Source organism: Clupea harengus, chromosome 2 (genome assembly GCF_900700415.2).
Source record: "Clupea harengus chromosome 2, Ch_v2.0.2, whole genome shotgun sequence".
Lineage (NCBI taxonomy): Eukaryota > Metazoa > Chordata > Actinopteri > Clupeiformes > Clupeidae > Clupea > Clupea harengus.
Genome location: NC_045153.1, coordinates 7,654,081 through 7,670,647, shown reverse-complemented (window position 1 = coordinate 7,670,647; position 16,567 = coordinate 7,654,081). Strand labels below are relative to the sequence as shown.

Sequence of the window (16,567 nt, the reverse complement as noted above, 5' to 3'; positions counted from 1 at the left end):
GTTGAAGCAGGGACAGGGTTAAACACAGACATGTCATTTCAGTCAAAGGGTTCCTTTAACAGACAGTCACAGCGCAACACAAGACACACATGGTAACACAGACTGACACACACACACATAACCCATGGGTCAGATGCATAACATGGACAAACACACACATCCCTTTGAGACAAATCTCACTAGTAAGTAGATAGATCCTGATGGATCCTGGTAGGTCCTGATGGAGTGCTATTTAGAACAGGGGAGAGAAACTCTACAGTATTATACATTAAAATAGTGCTTACCTAAAGAGTGCTGTCAACCGGGGGGATGAGGATCTTACAGCAGACTGAAATCTCAGCAAATCCCCCAAATATCTCATATCTCATTTTCTCATACCACAGATACATGGAGACTCTGTCAAGAGGATGGTTTTTGATAAGGAACAAGGTTTATTCTTTACAATGGTGCACACTCATGAAAGGCAATAAGGCAGGAGACCAGTGCACAGGAAAACAGGTTCATCAAAAGGCTCAGTTAAAATCAGTAAAGGGAGAGGCAGACACAGGTGAGTATCAAGACTACCAGGGATGCTCAGCCAGGAAGTAGACTTGAATAGTGATATCATAACAGGTGACACAGGTACTTATTCAGTGACTTACTGAGTCCATAATGGCTTTCAGGTGTGTGATGATGTGGGTGGAGTCAGTGATCAGAAACTGGGAGATGTGGAATGGTGAGTGTGTGTAGAGGGTGATGCCTATGTCACCAGCTTCTATTAGACAGTTACGGAATATTCTAGATTACAGATATAAATGACATGACACAGATTATGGAATATTCTAGATTACAGATATTAGTGACATGTCACCGGTTATTCATTTTTTTATGAGAACAGGACCTATCTAATGATCTAATAATTTATTTTGATCTGAAACATAATCTTTGAGCCAACCATCATTATAAACTCATCACCACAGCAGTTCAGGCATGAAGAGATCAGGTTAATAGGCAACAGGTGCCCATCATGGTAGAGTTTCTGAAAACTAGTAATTTCATGAAAAGGAGAAATAAGGAGAAATTCCTGTCCCATCTCCTCCATAACCAATCATCAGAATGAAGTGCTGAATTGACCAGATTACTCGCATTCCACATGAAAATACAATAACTATGAAATATAATAACCACCACAACTTCAGATGAATCATTGGTATGTATATCACCAATGCATTTTTATATGTGAATAAACTGTTGTGCTGCCAGAACAAATTGCAAAAATAAAAATGTTGCCTGATCATCAGTGTTCAGTGTTTCCCTCCTGCAGGAGATGAACTGCAGCAGGTGTCTGAACTCTAACTGAGCTGCTCTACTGTTACTGCAGCCTTCACTGGTAAGATTCTCAGATATGAGTCAGTGATAAAGTATGGAAAGACTCTCTCAGTGAAAGTGTGTGTGAAAGTGTGTAGGTGTGTGTTATTATCAGGGTCAGTGAATGATAGCTCTCCTCTGTCCCAGTCCAGCTGCACTCTGATCATCTGGGGTTCCTCCTCCACTGTGAGGAGAATGTCTGGGTGGGATGAAGAGCGTGCTTTATATTCATCAAAATAACAAACCACACCCCAATTTCCACCGGAGAAATGCACTCCCTTCTTCTGACTAGACTCTGTCTTCACTCCCAGGATCCAGTAATCACTGTCCCCAACCTCCACATCCCAACAGTGTGTCCCTGAGTTAAAGCTCTCAGAGCCCACGACCCAGAGACTCATAGCCAATCTCTCTAGGTTATCAGGAAGCTGCTGCCACCCATCAAGGAGTCTCACACTGGTCAGATCCTCAGACAGGTAGAGACGTGGGTGTGTAGTGTTTGGATCCAGAGTCACAGGAGCTGCAAAGAAAGAGAGAGATAACACACATATGGGAATCCAGTTGAAGTACTGATGAGAATGATGATGATGGTTTTGATTATCATCAGTATTCAATACAAAAATGACAACACACTGATGAAACCAAATACTGCTGTTTTCCTGTTTGTGTCACCTTTGAACTGAAGTGAGTTATATTACTGACATTATTTTATTTTATGTTCTGTATTCTGCCCTTTGACACCGGGTTTATTAGCATTCAAATGGCCATTGTGAGCAGCAAGTCCTTCCTGTCTGCAGGTGTCTGCATATGCCCTCACATCTCTCACACATAGAACTGACTCACCCTTAGGCAGAGCCCAACTGTGTGTGCGTGTGTGTGTGTGTGTGTGTGTGTGTGTGTGTGTGTGTGTGTGTGTGTCACAAATGATTCCTGATAACACATCTACTGCTCTAAGAAACACCAGCCTTCAGTCAATGATGCCACAGGGGCTACACCAGCTTGAATTATTGAGATAATTAGACTTCATGTGTGTCAGATTCAGTGGACATAAAAAGTCTGTGTTATATTGTTTTGGAGTCGGAGACAAATGGAAAATGACCTCCCACACAGACATTCACTTTACCCTGTAGCCACCTGTTCTCATTCCGTTCCTGGCTACACTGATGAAGCCCCTGTTATGGACTTAACTGAGTTGAGCAAAGGGCCTGCATGTCACACCAGTGGCAGGATGAGAGAGTATGAGGAGGTTTGATCACCACTCCAGTCTCCAGCACTGGACTCACTCCTGGAACTCCATGCTGAAGATCAACATGATGAAAAGTTGGAAGTGGTGATGATGTGCAGAACGCACGACTCGGACACAGAGATAAATGAGAGAAGCGGAAACTTTACACAGGTAGTCAGTCCAATATCCAAGCAAACAATCAAAAAGGGGTAAAAAAAGCAAAAGGGTAACCCGGAATACAGGAAAAGGTCGGCAACACAAGGAAATCAATTAACATGGAAAAACTAGCTGATCGCTAGAAACACAAGGAAACAACAATGATAAACAATGTACGCTAAAAACACAGGGTAACAACCATGAAAATGCAATGACGAGATCGCAACGAGAAAACAGGAACACATGGACTATATACAATCGATAATCAGGGGCAGGTCAAAACAATCAAGGCGGGTGTGGAAATATTTTTGTATTAAATGAATTAAGGAATGGATTTACCAGATACCGGTTCAATTAGTGAAAAAGTTTAGATTTGGGTTACATTTTAGACGAAGGTTGCAATTTGAAGTAAGAGGGCGTAATCTCAGTTGACCTAAGGGAGAAAAGTGGAGCGGTCAAAACCCAATAGGCTATAGGTGTCAACCAACCAAGGTAAAGGTGGGAGGTGTTAGGTAGCTGTTTAAATATCTTGGCCCGAGTGTATCTGGCAGATCTATTTCCGGTATTCATCTCTTTATTGTGGCTGAATAACTACAGTAAATCTGTTGGAACAACACGTCCTGGGTTTGAGTTTTTGATTGTGAAAGTTGCAAAAGACTTAAGAATAGACACAACACGGGGCAGTGTGTGAGGAGTCTGACACGAGGAGGAGACATGACTAAACAAACACAACACAAAACCGAACAACACATGACAAAACAACTAAGAAAGAGGACGGGGCCTAACAGTGGAACTCCATGCTGAAGATCAAGATGATGAAAAGGAAAAAAGCCTCCACCTACATGGGATGGGAGTCACCTGATCTCTCTGCTGTGTGGCTGTGGCATATTTGGTAAATATGGACCAACTTAGGAAAGCCTCACGCATTAGTAGCCTCACTCAAAATGGCTGACAAATAATACCAAACTGCCTCTCAGCAGTCAGCTATTTTGTAAACAAGATCAATTGACTTCACCACGAGTATCCAGGAGGTTGGGAGTGGTACCAAACACGCAACAAGTTCTGGTTGGGTAAAGTAAAAAGACGGAGCTAATTCTGATTGGCCACAGGTACAGCCACACACAAGAATATGGGAGGAACTAGGTCCCTTTAAAAGTTCAGCGATTTATTTTCTACGTTGATCCATGGAACACCTTCTATTGCTGACCTAAAAGACTACAATTAACCTCAGATCTACACATTCAGCCTCTTGACTCTTGATTGTGGAGTTGCAAGATAGTTGCTATTTTCTCTGCAACAGTGGCCTCATGTAAAACCTGCTAGACAGCAAAGAGGTCAGGCTGCAGCTCAGAATGTCTGTGGCATCACTAAACCTTAGCGAGCAGATTCATGTGGAGACCACAGAGACGTGGTGGTGAGGAGGCAGAGAGGAGGAGAACACTGGACAGAAATGAGGAGGTGTGTGTGTGTGTGTGTGTGTGATCTGAACTCACTGTATTGAACAATCTTCTTCATCTTCTCCCAGACTCTGAACTTCAGGTTGCCCAGGTGCTTTGCCACATTGATCAGAGCTCCTGAAACCCTCTCTGGATCCTGCAGTGTGCACTGGGCTCTGGAATAACATTCAGGAGTCAGTGCTGCTGTGGGTTTGAGTTCAGAACCACAGAAGAGAGAGACAGGAGACCGATCACTCACCTCTCCACTGTGCTCTTGGAGTTCTGTGAAATTAAAGAGGGAGATGGGTTAGGCATCATTGCTCCACATCTAAAGTCAGTCCGAATATAAAAATGATTTGCTCATGTGTTGATAGGGTTAGAGTTAGGCCCTAGCACTTCTTGCTGGCCATGTTGTTGTGTTTAGCAGGAGTGGGCCACAGACAGCGCATGTTGTACCATGAATGAGTGCCTTTATGGAACCTGGGTACAGCATACAGTGCTTGTTGCAGCTGCCGCCAGCCAGTTGTGCACTGCTATTGTAGCCTGCCACACTTACTATATTTGTATAACTAACAATCACCATACACCAAGCCAGCCAACATAACTAAACATAACAGTTAAACACATACATCTCCCAACATCAATAAAACTGGGCTCCAGGCAGCGCATGTTGTACCGTGTAGGAGGCCTTTACGGTCCATGGGTACAGCAGGAACGCGTGCTGAGGCTGTCACTAAAATCCACATGCACCATGTCAGCAAACCATAACTAAACATGACTCATCAAAATAAAATTCCCATACACCTTGCCAGGCAGCCTCTCTCTCTCCCTCTCCTTCTATATCCTATTGCTAATGCTAATACTGATACTGATAATGTGGCCAGATTGCCTACTGTTAATTGCTAACCTAAATGTATCTCCTGATCTGTTTATCAAATTGAACACTACTGTGAGGGACCGCACGTTTTGGAAGTTTAGTGGTGAAGATTGAAAAAACACTGCAGGAGATGATGCTTTCTTTAGAAAAATATACTATTATTCATTTGGCTGGGGAATCTTTCCCACAGCCCCAAACACATATATGAAACAAACAAACGTAAACACGTAATCAAAACAGTACTCAAAGACTAGTCAAGCAGTATTCGCAATATGCACCGCACAGCTGGCAAACACTCCATCTCTTCCACCGCTTTCAACGGAATGAGGCACCCTTAAATAATGCTGCCCATTGGGCTAAATTGGACCAATCATCCCCAATTTGATCCAACCATTTCAGTGGGGTAACCTTCCCTACATTAGTCCTAAAGCTAACATAATACATTGTGATGGAGATAATTTCCAAACACTGTTAATGACTTAAGAATATAATAATCAAGTGCTTTGTATTAATATATTCCTTGTATGAATCATGTGCTTATGAAAGCAGGAACATGGCTTTTCTGCGTGTGTGTAACTAAGATTATTAGGTGCCACTTAGTCTGCATATGTACAAGAGCATGTTTAGACCAGAAGAGATAAGAAGGGTCGAACTGTGCTTCTTCCAACCTTGCAAAACTTCCATCCTTGCCTCGGACGTGAGAAATCCACCACGTGATTATCCCTGCTGAATGCTCAACTTCTGTCTATATAAACCTTGTGTGATGTGTTTATCATTGCTTCACTTTCAGCCTTGTGCTGGGAGTGAGCCCGATTGCAATTGTTGTTTGTCTAATAAATATACTTATATGCAGCTCCGGAGTCCTGAGGTAACTAGGGTGAATTTTCACCTATCATATTTGGGGGCTCGTGACCGGGATTCCAACAACCTCAACGGCTCTCCACGCTGGGCTAATCATCAGGACCTGAACCATACGGAGGAGTATGAGACTCTGTTTTTCTAAAGACCTCCAACTTGAATTGGAAGGAGGCCAGGGCCTGCCAGCGGGGAGAGCCGAGAGTGAAGGAAAATAATTGGACTGTAGGGTGTGGACTCCGAGCTGTTTGTGAGTATATTGTTTGTTTGTTGTAAGTGCACGGTAGTATATTGTTGGTTTATTGTTTGTTTCGGTTTTGTGTACACGTGTCTTCGAGTGGGGCTGTGTTGCCTGTTCTCCGCGGGGTAGAGAAGGAATTCTTTAAGGTTACAAAGTTGTTAGAGATATTCCTGCTTGCCTCGTGTGTTGAACGAATTTGCTAGCTGTGTTAAAAGGTTTGTAAATGAGAGATAAACCTGCGTGGTAGGGGGTCCTCCGCAAACTCTTCGGTTGTAAATGAGAGATAACCCTGCGTGGTAGGGGGTCCTCCGCAAACTCTTCGGTTGTAAATGAGAGATAAACCTGCGTGGTAGGGGGTCCTCCGCAAACTCTTCGGTTGTAAATGAGAGATATACCCCTGGCCACTGGAAGCCTGTCCCCAAACTCTTCGGGGTAAATGAGAGATATATCCCCTTGGCCACTGGAAGCCTGTACAAACTCTCTAGACCTATTTCTAGACGACTCCGGAGAAGTCTCTTAAAGGTCTATCCATTCCCCCTTACCTTGTGTTACCGTGGGGTTGATACTAACTGTTTAGAATTTGCAAGAGTCAGAGATACTCCTGTGTTATTTTTCTGTGGGATTGAGACAAACTTTTTACAATGGGTAAAACACAGATAATTATAGTCATAATTTATGTAATTAAAGGACTGATTTCGCATTACTGAGATGCCTTGACCCGGAACCAGTAGGGGGACTGATCACCCCAGGGAAATCCCCTGGCCTCAACCTCCTCACAAAACGAGAGAGACGGAGGACCTCTGGTCGGGCTCGGGTTGACTCAGCATTGCGATCTCAAGAACAAACTATGAGAGTCTGAAAATAGAAACATAACTAACCCTAGTGTGAAGAATAAGATAAAGGTAATTTAAAAGGTTTCAAGAGCAGTTATTATTAGAGGTATTAAGAGAAATACATAAAATAACTTACAAATGGGAAAAAGTGCGTCAAAAGCAGAAGACGCACATGATAATAGCAATAAGAGGTGGTTTAAAATGTCTACAACAAGAAGAAAATTGTAACACTGATTTGAAAATGTTTTTACATTATTGGTTGCACCAAACAGAGCAAAGCTAACGTTAATGGTGGCAAGAAAGCCAATGATTTTTTGTTTTGTTTTGTTTTATGTGACTTTGGTGCCTGCTGAGCAGTAATCAGAGAATTAGATGCCCAGAACAGTAAGGTTGTAAGAAGAAAGAGACATCTAAAAGCAGAGTTTGAAACAGGAGAGATATTTCAAAATACAGATTATGTTTCAAAAACATGCCCTACAAACTTATTAGGAAGAGATGTGATGTGGGTTGGGCATTAGAATTGTTTCCAACAATACATGGGTTTTAGAATAAATTAAACAATGATGTCCCAAAATATTATTATGTATAGAATATACACTGTTAAGCCCAAAAAAAGATTTTAAGAGAAATGTAAGCCTGTCACACTAACTACATTAACCTAGACTGATACATTGGACTAAGACAGGATGGGTGGGGGCTGAGTGCTGGCTCAAAAGACTGTATTCTCACAAGCCATGAGCTCAAACTTAGCTACAGTTCGAGGGACAGTCAATTGTTGTTGAACATCTAGTGCTGTTCCTCCAGATAAGAAGACCTGTAAACAACATACCCTGGCGTTGTTAGGATTTTTAGCAGAAACAAGGCCACAACATTAGCAGCTATGGTCCACTAAAGTAAAGCTATCTTAAAAAGCACCTCAGCCACAGACAAAGAAATAAATTATGTATTTTCTGAGAATGACTAACTTCTGAGATAATGGATTCCTAACCACGAGTTAGAAACACAAATGTTGCAGAGTTTACTTTATTCTCAGCCCAGGTCAGCAGGAGATATTATTAAAAGGCCTGAAGATGGAAAGCAGGCATTTGAACAGATAAAACAACTGTTGGTCAGTTCTGCTGTCCTAGCACATCCATGACATGACAAAGCCATTCATACAAACTGTAGACAAAAAAAAAAAGGTTATATAACATCTGTGTTAATGCATAAGTGGGGACTTAAAGTTGATATCAGTGGCATACTAGTCAACCCGGCTAGATCCAGTAGCCCAAGCAATGTCTGAATGTTTACAAGCAGTAGTGGCTGCAGCCTTGGCGGTGCAGGCCTCTGCTCCTATTGTACTAAACAGACACTTACACTGAAAGTTCCACATGCGTACTTTTTTTTTTTGCTCACTCAGCCTCATATCAATATTGAGCGCTGCGTGACATTTAACCCAGTTACACTTTTACTTACGGCAGAGGACAGATAAAAACTATGGCAGCCAGAGCTGACCTACAAGATATGCCTTTTCCAGAAGCTGATTTAACTATTGTTTGTTGATGGTTCAAGCAAATAAACCTTGAACGCATAGCCACTACTTCCACACTATTCTGCACAAGCAGCGGAACTAATTGAACTGATTGCGCACACATGCAAAGACCCGGTTTCATTGGGAAACCACAAAGCAGACAAGGCCACTAACCAGGCCAAACTACAACAACCATCTGACACATACACAATTGAAGAATTAGATCTCACAATATTAAAAGATATGCTGCAATATTGAGCCATGGTGAAAACATGCCTCAATAAGTGGGGATAGTAAGCATATATTTGTACTTCTTATTTATATTTCATGAGAAAGATGTTTTAATCATTCATTATTGATTTTATTGGGTTAAATCCCAACGAAAGAAAGAAATATTGTCTAGCCATAGACAATCACTGTTCATACAACCCCCAGTCAGCCGGACTGGTAGAAAAGAATGAACCGACCTATTGAAAGCAATTTGAGAATCCAAGAGTGAAATTAGTGAAATTAAGCATGCATGTTGTTATCACTGTTTGAAATGATGTATGGAAGAATCTACACTGCCTAAACTCTCAAACTATTTGCTGAAACAGACAAAGAGATTGAATATACATTTGCAGAATATATGGCAAAGATGATGTCGAAACTAAATGCTCTCAGACTTCTCTCCCCTACACAGGAACACTGTGAGGCTGAATTCAAGGTTGGACCAGGAGATTGGGTCCTAATCAACAGCCTCAAAAGAAAACACTGCCATTCGCCCAAGTGGGACAGACCATAACAAGTGCTACTGTCAACACCTACCGCAGTCAAAATAGCTGATAGAGTCACGTGGATACTTCTGGCTCAATGGAAACGGGTAAGCCTGCACACGGCTGAGGCAGAGGAATAAAGATCATCTTTCTTTGCTGTTTCCAGGGTGTGCCCACTGTGACAGAAGACCAGCCTACAAAGGGGTTTAGATGTTTAGATTCTATTCGTCTCAACCGCTGGCAGAAGATACAGTACTGTCCTGGGGGATTAGAACCTAGTGGAAATTGTGGAGTAAGAGGTCTCTTCCTCTGCAAGGTCATAGGAGGTTACGGAAAGTGGGCCAAAGGATGTGGGGGACTCTTAGCAACGACTGTAGGATTTTACATTGTTGTTCTAGTAACATACTTATGGATGATACAGCAAACACAGGCCCTGGACGAATATCCACGATGGGGCCTGGCTAAAGATCATCCGTGATGGAAATGGGTAAATCAGACCGTCAGAACGCAAGTACCACAAGTTAGTTTAGTCTGTTTAGTCTGTGCAGGGCCCAGGGTGCCGACCAAACCACTCCTGGCGACCCCTGTACCTTATGACATAGATCACTGCGACAAAGAATTTAGAGAAACTGAAGCCTGGAAGAAACATGGTCAACTTACTCTTAGCTATCAAGTGCACGTGTGAGATGTGCCATCTATCGGACACCTCGTGTCGTAGAAAAGAATGTTCATATCTTCCTGCCCAATGTAACTACATACAACAGCCAATGTGTTCTACAGAATGTTTGCTGATGATGGGAAATAGGGCGTTTAATGATGCAGCTATACAGTATGACTGTTCACATTTTAACTGACCCTACATGCCAGACAATGTTGCCCCACCTCCACACATTATTAGAAAAGATGCTCTGTTTGAATGCTATTTAAAACCTGGGGAAAAGAACGATCCACACCTAGGACACTGGACACAATGTAAAACCATTACACATGTGATAGATAATGGGAGAGAAATACAGTTAAATACTTCCACTGAATGTAGAATAGCGGAGATGTGTTTGAATGGCAGACTTCTTGAAGTACAGGATATAGCCATAGCTGATAAGTGGGGATGGTGAATTAAGAGCTACACTACCTGTGGGTTGGTCTGGGCCTTGTGCTAGAACAATGTTGGTACAACCTTTTCAGATTTCCCCCAGGTCCAAGACTCACCAGTACCTGAGGAACGTTCCAATGCATTCCGTACGAGGGAGGAGAGAAGCAGGGGATGACAGCGGGTTCTGGTCCGATGGCCTGGGCATTCCCTGAGGCATTCCAGACCACTACAAAGCCTTGAACCCAGCAGCCAATGGCCTGGCATCTACCCTCTGCCCCTGGTGCGTCATCGGAGCACACACAGATTGGATTAACTTCCTTTACTACGCTGAGATGAAGTTCCAGAACCTGACCACAGACGGACTACAAAAGATCAGAGAAGAACTACACGCCAACTCCAGGTTAACGCGGCAAAAAACAACCGTGCTTGAAATTCTCACTGCCATGAATGGAGGCATTTGTGTCATGCTTGGTACTGACCAATGTTGCACATATGTCCCTGATAACACCCGAGATGGGAAAGACTTAGATCTGATCCTACAAAAGATGCAAAAAGTTGTCCAACAGAATGCCTGATGGGGAACAGGGCCTTCAAGGACAGAGCAAAGAGGCCTTGTTTGAATGTTATCTGAAGCCTAGGCGAGCTAATGACACACACACACACACACACACACACACACACTCACACTCGACACCCACTATGTTGGCCTACAAATGCAAAGTATACAAATGTGTGATGTGAAATATGATGATTGACTTATGATGAGATGAAATAATGCTCAGTAATGATCTCTGTTCCGAAAATCCATGTGATGAAGCTCAGAGTGATGATTTTGAGGTTATCCATTGAAATTGATAATTGACGAATTAAGAAAGATGATTTGTGATTTTGATGGTGATTTTGAATTATCCATTGAAACGGATAAAAGGAGGGACTGATGGAGATAATTTCCAAACACTGTTAATGACTTAAGAATATAATAATCAAGTGCTTTGTATTAATATATTCCTTGTATGAATCATGTGCTTATGAAAGCAGGAACATGGCTTTTCTGCGTGTGTGTAACTAAGATTATTAGGTGCCACTTAGTCTGCATATGTACAAGAGCATGTTTAGACCAGAAGAGATAAGAAGGGTCGAACTGTGCTTCTTCCAACCTTGCAAAACTTCCATCCTTGCCTCGGACGTGAGAAATCCACCACGTGATTATCCCTGCTGAATGCTCAACTTCTGTCTATATAAACCTTGTGTGATGTGTTTATCATTGCTTCACTTTCAGCCTTGTGCTGGGAGTGAGCCCGATTGCAATTGTTGTTTGTCTAATAAATATACTTATATGCAGCTCCGGAGTCCTGAGGTAACTAGGGTGAATTTTCACCTATCACATTGCATTATTGATATATATAAACCCACCACCGAGTTCACCAATGCACCTGATGGAGATAATTTGCAAACACTGTTAATTACTTAAGAATGTATGAATCATGTGCTTATGAAAGCAGAAACATGGCTTTTCTGTGTTTCTGCGTGTGTGTAACTTACAATATTAGGTGCCACTTAGTCTGCATATGTACAAGAGCATGTTTAGACCAGAAGTGATAAGAAGGGACGAACTGTGCTTCTTCCGACCTTGCAAAACTACCATCCTTGCCTCGGACGTCAGAAATCCACCACGTGGTTATCCCTGTTGAACGCTCAACTTCTGTCTATATAAACCTTGTGCGATGTGTTTATCATTGCTTCACTTTCAGCCTTGTGCTGGGAGTGAGCCCGATTGCAATTGTTGTTTGTCTAATAAATATACTTATATGCAGCTCCGGAGTCCTGAGGTAACTAGGGTGAATTTCATCTATCATATTCGCTGATAGGTGAAAATTCACCCTAGTTACCTCAGGACTCCGGAGCTGCATATAAGTATATTTAGTATATATGCAGTTTTGCAAGGTCGGAAGAAGCACAGTTCGTCCCTTCTTATCACTTCTGGTCTAAACATGCTCTTGTACATATGCAGGACTAAGTGGCACCTAATATTCTAAGTTACACACACGCAGAAACACAGAAAAAGCCATGTTTCTGCTTTCATAAGCACATGATTCATACATTCTTAAGTAATTAACAGTGTTTGCAAATTATCTCCATCAGCACCCATAACCATACATTTACAACATTTACACCTCTTACACACACCACACATATTATTAACATGCACACATAAAAAACGTCACATCAAACACCCCTCATGCCAATCCTCCCCTTACGTTCTGCGGTTCTGATTGAGATTTCTGCCGGATTAACAGAGAGTTTGTGTGTGTTTGTTTGTTTTGTGTACATGCGTGTGTGTTTGTGTGTGTGTGTGTGTGTGTGTGTGTGTGTGTGTGTGTGTGTGTGTGCGTGTGTGTGTGTGTGTGCGTGTGTGTGTGTGTGTGTGTGTGTGTGTGTGTGTGTGTGTGTGAGGGTGTAAGTAGTGTACATTTTGATCTTTCTCTTCTTCATCTCATCATAAACATGAGGTTTTCTCTATGGACTCCATTATCAGATGTTGGTGTCAGAGGTTTACTAACAAAGATAAAGCATGGGCCCTACCTGCAGGAATGTGATGTCATCAGCTTTCATCTCCTTCTCTATGGATCTGATTGTGTCTGAAAGAGAGGAGATCTCTCTGCTCATCTTCTCAATCTTCTTCTTCATCAACTGACTCTTCAGCTCCTCTTCCTCCCTCAGTGCAGCTAACCTGGCTGCCTCTTCATCTTGTAGAAACTGGTGAAGCTTCTTAAACTTTTTCTTGATCTGCCTTTCTGTGTGTTGGGCCTGGACCTGTAATACCACATGTCATCACTCAAAGGTGTCTTAGTTTATATATGATATTATTATACGGCTCTTCAGAATGTTCCAAAAAGTTCCATTGATTTGAATGGGCCACCCCAATGTTGGCAGGTCCGTAATTTCTTGATATTCACCACTGCATAAGATTGGCCATTGGCAACGGGTTTTGTGCTTCTAATTCACATCTTTCATATCATTTTACAAGTAGTCCAGTCATTTAACATAACGGAAAGGTCATTGTAACTTGAAGTCAGCAAGTAATAGGTTGCTACGCAACACCAGAAAGTTTAAAGTTCTATTTGCTTAAAGAAAAATTAATTATTAGCGGAAATCACGAAACGGCAACAAAATCATTAAAAACAGGTATTTTGGAGGAATGACTTCTATCATATTGGCAAGTAACCGTATAATAAGCGGGATAACGTATTGTCCAGCGGTCATTATCCCTTACATAGTTTCTGTTATATGTAGTGTTGTTTTAATAGAAACAATCCATAACTCTTACTCTTATGTGTTGGGCAGTCTTATGACTGCTTGTTTTAACTTGTTTAAAGTTGTCCAGCTTCTTCTTTAAGGGCTCCAGTTTGATCTTCAGTTCTTCCTGTTATGAATTAACACATTATTAAGGTATTGACTGTCAACATTTCTCTATAGGTCTGGATGCTAGATTTAGAACACCAATTATAAGCATGTTTGACTATGAAGCTGATTGTGATCCATTCAATGTCTCTGCTCACTGCAGAGTTAATAGTGCTTTGAGGATGACATATGTATACACACACACACACACACACACACACACATACTTTTTACTGTCTCATTTTAAAATGATGGGAATATCATATATAATATTTATACTGATGATGAAAGTTGCTTACAGTCATATTTTCCTTTTCCAGCACACAAAAGACATTGCAGTGTTCAACAAAAACGCAAAGGACTGTAAAGAACTGAGAAACTGCCATATAACTATCACGCTTCAGTGAAACGAAAAGAAGAAGGAGAAGCCAGCACAGCACAGTAGCAATTATTTCATCATAAATATTATGTAATTACATTATCTACTATTATATGCCCATCGTTAAAGTTAAAACATTTCTTTATAAATACATTATTAAGTGCTCATGAATGTTTTTATGAATTGTTTAACAAGCTACATTTTGAATGTGGTATAACCAATTAATGTGCAAATGTCAAACACAATCTAAAATGGTCACACTAAAGCAATTTATTCAGTTAATTTTGATATATTGATCAAGGTGATTTTTAATATAATAACTCCAACTGTGAGGTACAGTAGGAACAGACTTATGGAGAGGGGGTCATGTAAGAAGGTTCAATGTCAGAGAGGAAAGATGAGATAAGGGACATGATGACACCTAGTTGTTTGGGATGAACAATACAGCAACCACACGACTATCTGCTGAGGTGGGTTTCTCGTGAAGTTTTACCAAGAACATCCATGTGGCTGTCCGACATCACTGACAATATGAAAACAATTGATGACCACTAATCTTACCTTACGCTCAAGTGCTGCTTCCCCGATAGGACTAAAGTTGTGATTCTTGTGGAGTTTTGAGTCTCGACACACCAAACACACAAGCTGTTTGTCATCTTCACAGAAAAGCTTGAGTTCCAGAACGGTGCAGACTGCAGAATGGTTCTCTCTGACTGTTTTCCTCTCTCTGTTGGAAAGTTTCACACAAGTTCTTTAGAACCAGGTTGAGAGGATACTCCTCCTTTGAGCACCTTGTCCTGCAGACTGGACATTCCCTGGACCCTTTGGTTTCCCAGAACTTCTGCAGGCAGGTGTTACAGATGCTGTGAGTACAGGTCAGAATAACAGGATCCATGTAGATATTGTAGCACACAGGACAGGAGAAATCCTCTTCTGAAAAGGACTTGGATGCCATTTGTCTGGTAGTTGCAGTTGCTCTACACTTTGCTTTCACTTTCAATGGTCTGAAAACTTACGTCACCCTGAACCAGAAAATGCACTGAAATTAAACGAGACAAGACTCCAAGACAGTATTCCAGTCTTCACAGCCACTGTTTCTTGTCTATGTGTATATCCTTTCCCGTAAATATAGCATATGCTCTGTTAGGAGATGTGTCACATGGAACTGAACCGCAACATGTCTGTCATGTTCATTTTCCGTTTTACGAGAGGAGTTCCTGAGGGAGGGGCTCAGATAGTCATAAAGGCTTCTGGTTGGACAGTGCTGCAGCCGTTTCCTTGTTGGAACTGGTAGTGTAGTTAGTTAGTTTCTACACATTCACCTCTTGTGTTGTGGGACAAAACTGACCTCCCTCATTTACTGACCATATTTAATTTAATTAGGAGTATTTATTTTACATAGACAGACCTAAATCTCGGCTAAATAGATTTTCTCATGATTTTTTTCAAAGTGTCAAAAAAGATTTAAGTCTATGATGCCATACAGACACAAACAGAAATACACATATTATAAAGTAATAAAACAACAAGCTTTAGATTGAATCCACATGTCACTTTAATCTGCAAACATTGACAGGACAGTTAATCACCTCCAATAGTCTTTCTCCCTCTGTTTTATTTATCCTTTGGTTGTTTATTTGAGTTTTTGTCAGTGTACCAAACAGCATTGCATGTGAAAACAATACAATACAATAAAGGAGCTAGATGTAAGTGTTGTTAGGTGTCTGCCAGTGAGCTGCACACCAAGCAGATTGTGGGCAGTGTATCACTACGTCTGTCCAGCACTACTTCATAGCAGAAAGCTTGTTAAGGATGCCACCAAGGGATAGGAAATAGACTCAGATATCTTTACATCTAAGAAATAGAATCCAGTCATTAAAGGCAAATAACACCGGGAATCTCTGATATATTCCTCAAAGGGCTCCAGTGGATCTAATCCATTCTTTCTAATGTTTCATTACAGAATTAATTTGTCGTTTCAATGCTGCTTACAAAGAGGCCCACTGAAATCAATCCATCTTAAAAACACAAGAATGAGAAAAATACTAGATTATAAGAGGGTGTTGACAACCTTCCAAGACAATAACTGACACAAGGTTGTTGCATTTCTTGATAATCATAACAACAAGGCTGAAACATATAAAGATTACATCAATTCATATGGAATATACTGTAAAAAAAACCACTTTAAAAAAGGAAGACACAAACAATCGTAACTGATAGACCTGAAGAGGATTTGCTGATCAGTATGGATCAAAATGTAGCACTGCAAAGAAGTGTATTTCATTTATTTATTTTATTCAAACAAACTAAACAGACAACTCAAGAAGATACATTGCATTAAAATAATATGATGATTTATACGCACTATAAAAGACATAATGCAATCAATTAAGTAAAACATATCAATCCAATTAGTGGGCTAAAACTAATACAGCAGACAGAATGCTAAAATATATAC

The 16,567-nt window shown here is 41.1% G+C and overlaps 1 pseudogene; it reads right to left on the bottom strand.

Annotated features, from left to right (window-relative positions):
- Positions 1-1,235: 1,235 nt before the first annotated feature.
- Positions 1,236-15,061, bottom strand: LOC105910448 (annotated as a pseudogene).
- Between the last annotated feature and the right edge of the window lie 1,506 nt (positions 15,062-16,567).